Source organism: Schistocerca nitens, chromosome 8, assembly GCF_023898315.1.
Source record: "Schistocerca nitens isolate TAMUIC-IGC-003100 chromosome 8, iqSchNite1.1, whole genome shotgun sequence".
Lineage (NCBI taxonomy): Eukaryota > Metazoa > Arthropoda > Insecta > Orthoptera > Acrididae > Schistocerca > Schistocerca nitens.
The window spans coordinates 65,639,888-65,653,281 of record NC_064621.1 but is presented as its reverse complement, the minus strand read 5'-3'; the positions used below and the strand labels follow the sequence as shown (position 1 = coordinate 65,653,281).

Genomic DNA, 13,394 nt, shown 5'->3' with positions numbered 1-13,394 from the left:
ACTAGTAGCCTACAATATGCAACCAGATAACTGTTGATAGGTGTGTACTGTACCACATCGTATATGACCTCCTACGACAGATTGATACTAATACTAATATATAAATGATCGGGTTCAATGCATTGTAAATGAAGAACAAAATAAGCCGTGCTCTAACTTACTAGACACATAGTAATGGTAAGTGTTTTATAGTGATCTTCCTTTGCATAACATGCTCAAAAAACATTTCACAGATTTCCTACTGTGAAATACAGCAGTTTTAAATTGACTTTTAATTTGCTGTTCATAATGAAAAATGCTGTATATTGTGCAAATGTTGACCTTAGGCTTTGCTACAAATCAATCGGTTACCCTATCACAATTTTTATTTTGCAGTTCACATTTGTTGACTTAACAAAATCACAAAGAGTGTGTCACTTTTCGACCAAAGCCAGACTTCGGTTTGTGCTACAGACCAGTCGGTCTCTACAACCAAGATTTCACAGGATAGACACTAAAACATTCAGAAACCATAGTCATTGCTGTAAGATATTCATTTCTCGAGTTTTCTTTTTTCGTGTGAATCACTGAGCCATTGTAGGCAACTGCTTGATAATGCTTCAATATTTGATTTCTACAGAAATTTATCACCAAATTCCAGTTTTACACCTACATACAAACTCTGTAAGCCACCATATATTGCGTCAGAGAGTATATCTTGTTCCACTCTTATTTATTTGCTTTCCTGTTTCACTCACAAAGAGAGTGAAGGAAAAACGACTGTCTGTATTCCTGTATATGAGCCCAAATTTCTCTTATCTTCGTTGGCTTTACATAAAATGTACCGTGGTGGCAGTAGAATTGCTCAGCTTCAAATTTCAGTTTTCTAAATTTTCTCAAGAATGTTGTGTGAAGAGAATGTCGTCTTCCCTTCATGAAGCGTCACTATAATTGTGTATTGATAGAATATATGGTAACAAATGTAGCAGAGTACTTCTTTCTAAGCATTTTATCAGTGTTACTTTTACAACATATTGCTGTCATTTCTCTCTTGAACAGTGCCCCAATACTTTCTACAATATTTAATAATTGATTGTTAAATGTATTTGCTACCAGTGACTCATTGGTTATAGCTCTTCCATCTCCTCCATTCAGTTCAGTAGTTATGTTATCCTTTTCTGTGGCTGGTTGTCTTGCCTCTCGTGTCACCACATTCCATATAGCCTTAAGTTTGTTGTCAGAATTACTGATTTCTGACTTTTTAATAATCTGTATTAGCCTACTAATTTTGAGGATGTCTTCTTGTTCTTGGCAACATATATATTTCCCTTCCACAAGATACTTTAATCCCTCTAGAGATCCATGGATTTTACAAACCGACAAGCAGCTTTTTCATCCAGAAACTCTAATACTCCCTTAATATGTTACTAGGTTTGTAAAAGGATGAGTGAAAAGCTGATTATCAGTTGGATGTTGTGAGTATGACATTCAATAAAAATAGCCATTTGTTTGTTACAAACTGTGTTTTGGAAGTTTACATTTTCACACTATTGGTACCTTCAATATATACCTTGCACTAATACGGCACAATTGCCGTATATCTGTTTCCATTCCCAAAAAAATTGGCAAAGGCTATTCTTCAAAATAACCTGTAAAGCACTCACAGGTGGTGTTTCATTATCAAAATTATATCTGTTAATATTCGTTACGGTGGTGCGGTAGAGAAAAAAATTGCAGAATGCTAAGTTTGGACTGTAAGCTGGTTGTGGTAAAAATTCCTTTCTTGCTCATAAACTTTGTCACACTTTGGGCAACACAAGCCTTGCATTATCCTGATGAGGCTCCAAATCTCGACTGGCCCAGTCCCATTTTTTTACACGAGCTCTTTCTGTTTCTGAGTGTGATCCTCATCAGTTGTCTATAGTATGCTGCAGTAACTGTAGCAACTCTTGGAACAATACGACTGTACACCACTGAAGAATGTGATGACTACATATGGCCTTATTTGCAGGCCTCTGTATGAACACTGTTTTTTGGAGATTGGGGATGTGGACCATATAACACTTACTCTGTGCTGCACCATTTCATTTCTGACTCATAAGAATACAGAACTGTTTCATTCACATTGTCGTTGTCAATAGTTTGTTCCCAATAGTGGCCCACATCAACATGATTCTGCCTTTGTTCTGAAGTAAGCAGTCGTGTTACATGGTGTGCATACTATAGACTTCTACAAATGTTCCTTTAAAGGAATATAAATCCTTTCAGTTGATATGCCCAGAATGTGTGCAAGTTATCTGATAGACATGGATCACTGCATGTAATGGTAGCCACTGTATTGATTGTTGTCTCTGTCAAGGCCATAACAGGCACACAGAATGTACCCTCATTGCAATTTGCAACTTTCTGGCAACAAAAACAGGATCAACATGGCATGGATGACTCACCAAAGCCTTTCTTCAGTTCATCATAGGGCACAGAAGCATTTTTGTTCAGGTGAATACAGCATTTTATTGTGTAGTTCCACTCACAAAATTGAGACATTTTGAAGTCTTAAAGGTGCCAAGAATGCACAGCCACTTCCATTATGTATTGTGATAATTGTGTGGTTTGGGTATCGAGACAGGTCGTAGAAGGTGCTGGTGCCCCACCGCACATAGCATTTCTGGGGCACCCTGCTCTCCCCATTTCAACCCCTGCCCCCCCCCCCCCCCCCTGTTCTTTCCTCTTCATACTGCCCTTATGTCCCTTCTTCCTCTTTGTTTGCATGTTGAGTGGACTGTGCTGTTTTTGTTGTTCTTGCCTTGCTTCCTGCCATTGTAGATCGTAGGACCAGTAACATCACTACGACACTGTTTGGTTCCCTCCCCCACATCAACCAACCAACCAATCAATCCATTACTCTTTACCAGTCATTGAATACGGTTCAGGATGTCATTTTTCATAAGGAGCTCATCCTTCAAACTGATGAGGCAGGGCAATCTGGAACAGCTTTTTGTTTGTCATTTTCAGAAAGACAACTAAAGTAGTCTGATAAAAAACACACGCAAGAAACAGCATGATTATTTTGTACTAATTTTGCAGATTTCATATTGACTATTTCCTTCTACATTGTTAATTTAGCTTGTTATATTATTAACAAAATTACTTGACTTTTCATCTGCATTTTTATGCCATTCAGAATTCATATGCAGGTTTGCAGAATTGGAAAACCTTTATGAATGCATCATGATGACTGCCATGCATTATATGTGGTGGGAAAAACTACCTACAACACAGTAAGTGCGCCTTTAGTTGCTTTAAAATACACCAACCGTGGATATAGTGACAGCCAGTCAATTGAAATGTCCTCTTTATGCCATCCACATTATTCTTGAAATAATAATTTTTGTCAGATTGCCATAGATTCAATAAACTCTTGTACTTTCGGGAATCGTCAGTCTTGTTTGTTATTTTTTTTTTTTTTCCTCAACGTAATTTCCAACATTGGAAATACTGATGAGGAGACTACTGCTATTCTCATCAAAGCACTTCAAACCAGCAGGTTCTCTTAGCTCTATATTTTCTCCATCAGTACAATTAATGTTATGTTTTATTAGAACTATTTGAGCTTGACCAACCCTTTTTTTGTGATATTTCATCACAGGTAATATATTTTTTTTTTAATCCCGCACTTTCATTTTCAGTTTTCATTGGTTTATGAAATACAAAAAACTTTAGGAAATAGGTCATTTTGCCACTCTATTCACTATGCTTTTACTCATCAGGCTACACACAAACTTTTAAATGAACCACATTCAGGCACTGCTGCTCTTTTAAACTCATTGTTGACTGTGCAAGAACTGAGAGATAACTTCAGTAATTGCTGACAACACTCTCACCCCCTATCAGTCAGCTTAGGTTCGTGTAGTGCATTATACAGTTGTTTATGCTCAATTGTGGTGCTCATTTGCAGTAGTGATTATGCAGTTAATTAAATGAAGGCTGTTGTACCGTAGTTACTCAGTGAGTGTCACACTATTGGATCATATAGGTTCATAGTAGTTCAAATAATGAGGACTTCCTACTTCTATCGCCAGTTACCAATCGGCAGTCACATAGTACAAATGAACACACCCAGCAGATGAAGAGAAATATAACACAATGTACTACTTTTAATTAGCACCTGACAGTTATTGCTACATTTACTTTAATTTCGAAGACGATAGCTTTTGTAGTGTGTGTTTTGTTGTGTAACTATTTTACTACACCAATAGCCATTTGAAGTTTATGAAGATGTGCACATGTAGTGATGTGGGAACTGGGAGGGTGACCTTTTTGTTCTCTAGGTTGGTAACGTTTCTGAAATGGAACTCTCACCCTGGGTATCCTTAACGGGAGAAGTATGTACAAGGTGAGTCAATTAAGGACTGAAAAGGTCCACTGTGATTTACCAACAAAATTCAAAATCTGCTGAGAAAACCGAGATTGCTGCAATCTTCATTCTTAAAAGAATGCAGATATGTCAACAGGAAAAAGTTAATAAAATTTCGTGCATCTATAAAAAGATAAATTTGTGAATCATACAACTGCTTCTACGTCATTCATACCTTGTTAGCGAAAGGTTGTGGTGAGAACCAGAGAAAATTCTGGTCCTGTGTAAAATCACTAAGCTGATCAAAGACGTCTATCCAGTCTCTTGCTGACCAATCAGGTGTGGCAAAAGATGACAGGAAAAGGAAAGCTGAAGTTTTAAATTGTTGTTGCTGTAGTCTTCAGTCCGAAGACTTGTTTGATGTAGCTCTCCATGGTACTATATACTGTGAAACTGCTTAATCTCTGAATAACTACTGCAACCTACATCCTCCTGAGTTTGCTTAATGTCTTCATCTCTTGCTCTCCCTCTACGATTTTTACCACCCACAAATCCCTCCATTACTAAATTGGTGGTCCCTTGACATCTCAGAATGTGTCCTATCAACAGTCCCGTCTTTTAGTCAAGTTTTGTCACAAATTTCTTGTCTCCCCATTTTTATTCAGTACCACCTCATTAATTACACAATCTACCTATCTAATCTTCGGAATTCTTCTATAGCATCACAGTTTAGGAGCCTCTATTCTCTTCTTGTCTAAACACAACTAATCTGCTACTTTAAGCATTTTGTTTCGTAACCTAATAGCTTCAGCATCACCTGATTTAATCCAACAACTTTCAGTTATCCTTATTTGACTTCCTCCTTTCAAGATGCTGTCCATTCCATTCAACTGCTCTTACAAGTCCATTGCTGCGTCTGACAGAATTACAAAGTCACCAGCAAATCTCAAAGATTTTATTTTTTTCTCCTTGAGTTTTAATTCATACTTCAGATTTTTCTTTAGTTTTACTTACCACTTGTACAATGCACATATTGAATAACATCAGGGATAGCTTATGACTGTGTTTCATTGCCTTCTCATCCACTGTTTCCCTTTTATGCCACTCAACTCTTATAACCACCATGTACTGTCTGCCCTCAGGGGTTGAGCATTCGTTTGCTGAGTATGGGCTAGGTGACCCTGGGTTTCCTGAGCTGGGGACAGGTAAGTGCTGCCAGTCTCCTTTCACTGTAAGCTCTAGGCATGCTTCAGTGATCACCATGTGGTGCGGCCGCGGATCATTGTGTGTCACAGGGAATGGGAATCTTAGCTTGACCACCTGTATCAGGAGGATGCTACTAACCTCCATTAAAAAGCCTTAATCTCAAGGTGTGCTGTGTGCTGATGAGATTTATGAGTGTTGAGGTGGAGCAGTCATTAACGGGCAACCTGTGGGGAATGTGCTGCACCTCAGTTGTATAAGACTTACCTAGGCATGCAGGGTTTTTCTACATGGACTTTTGTTTCCCTAGATGCTCATTTGACCGAGATGGATCCTTCGAAGTTTCCTCCTTCACTCCCAATGGAATGGGTAGGTACCAACACCCAATCAAATAAGAGGGCTTATGTAGCCAGTCCTCCAGACTCAAGTATATTAAAGAATTATAGTGTCTTTAGTAACAGAACACATCCTGATGGCCAGAGTGGTTTTTTATTTGTTAAAAGGAAAGAGGGAAGTTTTGGAAAAATGTCACCTTTTTACATACAAAAGATTTTAGAGGGGATTACAGGTCCATTAAAATTTGTTAAGTGGTTACAAAATGGGTCACTGATGGAAACATCAAGTTACCAACAAGTGACAAATCTGCAGAAGTCCAGAACTCTTGGGGAATATGCCATTGAGACTGAGCTCCACACCATGTTAAACTACATTAAATGCGTTGTGACATGCAGAGATTTGATGGACATCCCCAGAGAAGACGTGAAAGTGGAATGGACCAAAGAAGGCATTGTAGATGTGTAGAATATTATGAAAAGGGTGAAAGGTGATCTGATTAAATCTGACTCGTTCATCCTCACTTTTAATAGCACGAAACTCCCAGAACATATTAAGACAGGTTTTCTTTGCTTAACTGTGTGGCCGTAAATCCCCAACCCAATGTGCTTTGGGCACACCACTCTTAGATGTAAGGGAGAAGCCACTTGTATCAATTGTCGTAAGGCTGCCCATGAAAGAGTTAGATGTTCATATCCTCCACAGTGTGTGAAGTGCTCTGGGGCTCACCCAGTGTGGAGTAGAGACTGCTGTGTCTTCCTTGATGAATGGAAGATACAGGAGATTAAAACCAAAAGACAGATCTCCTGTGGCGAGGCCAACATGATTTACAAGACCATTCAGGCTCTGACTTTTGCTAACTCCTTTGCTTCAGTTGTTAAACAGCCAGTACAGAAAATGGATGCTGCTACACAATTGGTAGTCGTTAATGTTGCGGAACTTACTGCTCCTCCAAAGGTTCAGTCCAGTCCACCATCCACTGCCGCCATTACCATTGCCGTGATTGTGGCTGGGAAGCCTACCCAGTGCAAAAAATCAAAGGCCAAGCTTCCATTGCCAACGGAATCAGGAAGTGAACAGTCCAACAATATTTATATCATCTTATCTGATGCCTCTCTTTGACTCTTCAGTAGAACTAATGGACCTTGATGTTGGACTGGGGAAATCATCTCACCGCAAGACTGACTGATCATCTATTATGGGCTTCCCACCCCAGTGGAAAGACAGGGTGAAAGTACAACCCTCATGATAGATGGCTTCCATTTTGCAATGGGACATTTATGGGTTCAGGACACATGTGGAAGAGCTGAAACTGCTACTGCATAAATGCCCCCTGTGCCTGTGTTTACAAGAAACACATTTTAAAGTCACTGATACACCTGTGCTATGGAGCTATACTTTTTGCTGAAAGAAGTCATTCAACTGGGGACAGAGCCATTGGAGTGATTGCTGTCTCTGTCCATAAAGCACACCAATCCTCTGCTCTCCCCCTGGCTGCTGACCTGATCCGGCATTTTGCCACTACTGTGTGATTGCAGAAAGGGGCAAGTTGGACTTCAGACTCTACAATTCTGAGTCTTACAACTGCCCTTTCTCCATGTGGGAGCTGGAATCGGCACTGTCTGAGACTCATGATAATGCATCTGGTCATGATCAAATCTGGAACTGCATGCTTTGGAATTTGCCAGCAGTGTCAAGGAAATCCTCCTGGAATGTTTTAATTTGATATGGCAGTCAGGTCAATTCCCCAACTTTTAGGGAGAGACAATTTTTGTACCTTTTCTCAAACCAGGAAAGGACTACACATGCCCCAGTAGTTATTGGAGTGTTTCCTTAATGAACTGTGTAGGAAGGACTGTGGAGGAAATGGTTAACCGTCATCTGGTCTGGTTGTTAGAGACTAGGCAACGCTTTAGCCATCCTCAGTGTGGATTCAGAAGATTTCAGTCCACTGTCAACAACCTGACCCTGCTAGAGATGGCTCCCCATCTGGCTTCCCTACATAAACATCACTATATCAGCATATACTTCTATATCAGTAAGATGTGCTATACTACTTGGAGACACTGTATTCTTGCACAACTGCATCAATGGGGCTTTCATGGCCACGTCCCCATCTTCATACAGTCTTTCCTGTTTTAGTAGGTTCTTAGGGCCCAAATTGGTGATGCGTTATCAGATCATTTTGAGCAGGAGAATGGTGTCCCACAGGGAAGTGTTTTTAAGTGTTACCCTCTTTATTATAGCCCTAAACAATATCATGTCTATGGTGAGGAATCCTGTTCAGTGCTCCCTATTTGTGGATGATTTTGCTGTTTTCTGTTCCTCCACCGGTGTTGCAACAGCGAGCCAACGGTTGAAGGAGTGACTGCAAAGATGGGTTTTCAGTTTCTGCAGATAAGAGAGAGAGAGTGAGTGTGTGTGTGTGTGTGTGTGTGTGTGTGTGTGTGTGTGTGTGTGTGTGTGGAGGGGTTCATTTTAATTGTTCTTGTTGTATTTTTATTTTGCCTGACTTGCGTATGAGGGACACCATCCTAAATTTTATATGAGGGACATCGTCCTAAATTTTAGAGACTTAGTGAGCTTTCTGGGCCTCATATTTGACTCCAGATTGTCATGGTTGTCACACCTGAGAGACCTGAAAGCCAGAACACTCAAAGGCACTGAACATCATAAAGTCCTTAGCCACAGGTCTTGGGGAGCGGACAAGCGCATCTGCTCCAGTTTGATAGGGCTTTTGTGTGTTTGTGGCTGGACTGTGGGTGCACAGTATATGGTTCAATTAGGTCATCTTACCTGAAGATTATTGATGCTGCCCACCATGAGAGTATTCGACTGGCATCTTCATCATCATCATTATTTAACAATTCCAGTTTCCTGGGTACTGGTAATGAGCCTCTTCCACTTAGTCCTGTCCAAATACACCTGTTCATGGAAAACATCATCCACTGTCCATCCTCTGGTCACTGGATCACCCTTAATGAAGTCCATCCATCGGGTTCAAGTTCTTCCTTGAGGTCTTTCCCCATCCACCTGCCTTTTCAAATTTATTTTGGCTGTTCTAGTTGGCTCCAGTCTCATCACATGCCTGTACCACCGAAGTCTAGATGCGCCAATTCGATCTAATAGTGATGTCTTTATTGTATCTTCTTTCCTCACCTCCTAATTCCTTAACTTGTCCATCTTGGTCTTTTTTATGGTGGATCTCTGATACTTACAGCCTTGATGATTCTCTTTTTGTGATGGTACATGTTTCGATACCATAGGTCAATATTGGTATGAAATAGCAATAAACATTATCAGTTTGGCTGTTTTTGGAATCAAGTTATCCAGAGTATTCAAGTGGCAGTGGGTGCTTATAGGACCAGTTCCATACCCAGTCTCTGTGCTGAGGTTGGGGAACCACCACTCACCATCTGGGGCACCTCCTCATGGTACATAAAGCATGTAAATTCACCGCATAACATACTGTTGCTCGTCTATCTCTGGAATGTCTTTTCTCCAATCGTCCACGGGCAACATTGCCATTTGGAATCAGGGTACAGCATGTGCTGGATTCGCCACTCATTGTGGAGCAATTACAACCCCAAATCCAGGTTTTTAACTGTCTGCCGCCCAGACTACTGCAGAGGTCCAGAGTCATTTTAGATATGGTGTGGTACAGGAAAGATGTCACTCCTAATTCTATTTTTAATGTGACATATTCTGTCATTTTATGTGAGCACCACAACTGTGTGGCTGTCTTTATGATGGGTCTAAACAGGGGGACTCAGATGGTTGTACTATTGTTTTCACGGATCGTGTACTCCAGGTCTGACTGAGTGAAGACTTTACTATCTTTGACACAGAATGATATACGCTCTTGCAGGTACTGGAGTAAATGAGACAGTCTTCCAGTTCTAAATTTCTTATCTGTTCTGAGTATCTTAGTGCCCTTCACTCTCTACAATGTTTGCGCCCAGCAGATAAAATAGTTCAGAATATGCTGAATGCTCTCCTCCAACTAAAATGGCAGGGGAAGGAGCGTCTTTCTGTTGCGTACCAAGGCACATGAGTAATGCGGGGAATGAAAGAGCAGATCTAGCAGCCACGGAGGTGTGTCATGATCCTCAGCTATTTCAGTATGCCATCCCCTGCATGCTGTGGCCTCACTGTTGAGCTCCAGACTCTTGCATCAGTGGAAGGATGAGTGGCTGGAAGTGACAAACAATAACTTCAGTGTAGTAAAGCACACAATGCGGCTGTGGCATACATCCTTTCAGCCATGTTGATGGGATGAGGTCCTCTTTACTTGTCTTCACATAGGCCACAGCCCTATGAAGCATGGCTTCTTGCTCTGGCGACAGGACCCTACAGTGTATTGTGCTTGTGGTGTGTAGATCACACTGTGCCACATTTTATTGAACTGTATTTTATTTTCCAACCAGTGGACCGCACCCGATCTGCCCTCTATTGTAAGTAACGAATGTGGTTCGTGTTTTTAAAGTTTTTTGAATTGTCCAGCATTTTTGCCAAGATTTTAGGAAGACGGTTGTAATGTGTTAACAGGGTGATTAGCTCACCCATATTTTTTGTAAGTGGTCAGCCAGTGTCATTTCCTTGTGCCTTTCTTTTAGCCCCTTTGTCATTTACTTGTTTTTTTTTATCTGATGTATAGCTACTTGTACTCTTTCTCTTTTGTTTTGGCACATGAGATAGAGGGATTGTGTGGTTGACTCAAGTGCATGAGTGGGTAACAATTTTCGAGGTTTTATCCACATTTGTTTGTTTTAATGGGTGTAAGGATGCTGATAAAATCGCCGTTGAGTGCCCATAAGCTACACACACACACACACACACACACACACACACACACACACACACACACACACACACACTGGTTTCTTTATAAGTTTTAAATACCCATTCACTCGCTGTATTTTACCCCTGCTACCTCCATAATTTCAAATAGAGTATTCCAGTCTTTGTCTAAGTAAACAAATGCTATAAACATAGGTTTGCCTTTCCATAACTTACTTTCTAACATGAGTCATAAGGTCAGTATTATCTTGCGTGTTCCTACGTTTTTCCAGAATCCAAACTGATCTTCCCTAACATTGGCTGCTACCAGTTTTTCTGTTCTTCTGTAAAGAATTCGTGTTAGTATTTTGTGTGTGTGACTTATCAAACTGACAGTTCGGTAATATTCACATCTTTCAGTGCTTGCTTTCTTTGGAATTGGTATTATGACATTTCTCTGGAAGTCTTACTGTCTTTTGCCTGTCTCCTACATCTTGCTCACCACACAGAATAATTTTGTCATGTCTGGCTCTTCCGAGGCTGTCAATAGTTTTGATGATTTGTTGTCTACTCCCAGGGTCTTGTATCAGCCTAGGTCTTTCAGTACTCTGTCAATTTCTTCTTGCATTGTTGCATATCCCATCTCATCTTCATCTAAGCCCTCTTCCATTTGTGTAATATTGCCTTCAAGTTCATCTCCCTTGTATAGGTCTCTATATACTCCCTCCACCTTTCAGCTTTCGCTTCTTTGCTTAGCACTGGTTTTGCATCTGATAGTCATATGGTTGCTTCTCTTTTTTTTCCCAAAGACCTATCTTTCCCAAGTGATATATGCTTCTAAATCCTTACATATGTCATCTAGCCATTCCTCCTTAGCCATTTTGCACTTCGTATCAATCTCATTTGTATTCCCTGAGGTGTACTTCATTTGCTGCATTTTTGTATTTTCTTCTTTCATCAGTTAAATTCAGTACCTCCTATGATATCGAAGGATTTCTAGAAGACCTTGTCTTTTTACCTATTTGATCCTCTGCTGGCTTCACTATTTCAGCTCTCAAAGAAATTCATTCATCTTCTGCAGTATTTTGTTCTAGTCAATTATTGCCTAATGCTCCCTCTGAAACTCTCAGTAACCTCGTGTTCTTTCAACTTATGCAGATCCCAGCTTATTAATTTTCTACTGTTTTGCAATTTCCTCAGTTTTAATCTACAGTTTATAACAAATAAATTGTGGTCATTCCACATCTGCCCCTGGAAAATCGTTGAGTTTAAAATCTGGTTTTGAAATCTGTGTCTTACCATTATATAAGCAATATGAAACTCTCTGGTGTCTCCGGATCGTTTCCACTTATAAAACCTTTCAGGATCTAAACAAAATATTAGTGATGATTAAATTATGCTCTGAGCAAAATTCTATCAGGCAGCTTCCTCTTTCATTCCTTTTCCCCTAGTGCACAGTCATCTATCCTTTCCCCACAAGTCCATAGTCATCTACTGTTTTTTCTTCTCTTCCTTGTCCTACTCTTAAATTGCAGTTCCCACAACAATTAAATTTTTGTCCCCATTAACTGTCTGAGTAATTTTTTTATCTCACCACACATTTCTTCAGTGTCTTAATCATCTGCAGAGCTAAACTGGCACCACTGTGGTGGGTGTGGCTTGGTGTCTATCTTGGCTGCAATAATGGGTTCACTATGCTGTTCATAATAGCTTACCCTTCTGCCTATTTTCTTATTCATGATTGAACCTACTCTTGCATTTCCCTGTTTGATTTTGTGTTTATAACCCCGTATTCACTTGACCGGAAGTTGTGCTGCTCTTACCATCAAACTTCACTTCATCCCATTATAGTTAACTTCATCTTATCCATTTTCCTTTTTAAATTTTCTAACCTACCTGCCCAATTAAGGGATCTAATATTCCACACTCTGGGCTATAGAATGCCTGTTTTGTTTCAGCTGATGAACACATCCTCCTGAGTAGTCCCTGTCCGGAGATCCAAATGGAGGACATGTGAAATATTTTACCCAAGAGGATGCCATGGTCCTTTAACATGTTAGAGCTGTATACCGCTAAGAAAAATAATGACTGTTTTTTCCCTTTGCTTTCGACCATTTGCAGTGCTAGCATTGCAAGGCCATTTTGGTTGATCTTATGAGGCCAGATCAGTCAATCATCGAGACTGTTGCCCCTGCAACTACTGAAAAGGCTGCTGCCCCTCTTCAGTAACCACATGTTTGTCTGGCATCTCAACTAATATCCCTCTGTTGTGGTTGCACTTACAGTTCTGCTATCCATGTCGCCGAAGCACACAAGCCATCCCAGCAACCACAGGATCCATGTTACATGGGGGTGATTGGGGGAGAGTCTTAAATTACACCTTTAAAAAATCATACATGCAAGAGGATTGTACAGACGTACCATTTTTTTGCCATTGCACAGAATCCCATATGAAGGACACAGAAATAGGCATTCATGCTGTTGAGAAGCAACTGAAAGAGCTGAAAATAAATATATCGCCAGGTCTGATTGGAATTCCCATTTTAGTTTAACAGAGAACATGCTTCAGCATTGGACCCTTACGTAACTTGCATTTCTCATCAATCTCCCATCCTGTGCAAAGTCCCAGGCAACTACACAAAAATGCAGGTGACTCTCATGTATAAGAAGGGTAAGAAAACAGACCAACAAAATTGCAGACCAGTATCCTTGACATAGGTCTGTTGCATAATTATTAAGCATATTC

At 40.3% G+C, this 13,394-nt stretch overlaps 1 protein-coding gene across 3 annotated transcripts in view; it reads left to right on the top strand.

Annotated features, from left to right (window-relative positions):
* The window catches only part of LOC126198474 (UHRF1-binding protein 1-like), a 458,855-nt gene that overhangs the window by 1,376 nt on the left and 444,085 nt on the right, over window positions 1–13,394 (top strand). The window lies entirely within an intron of this gene.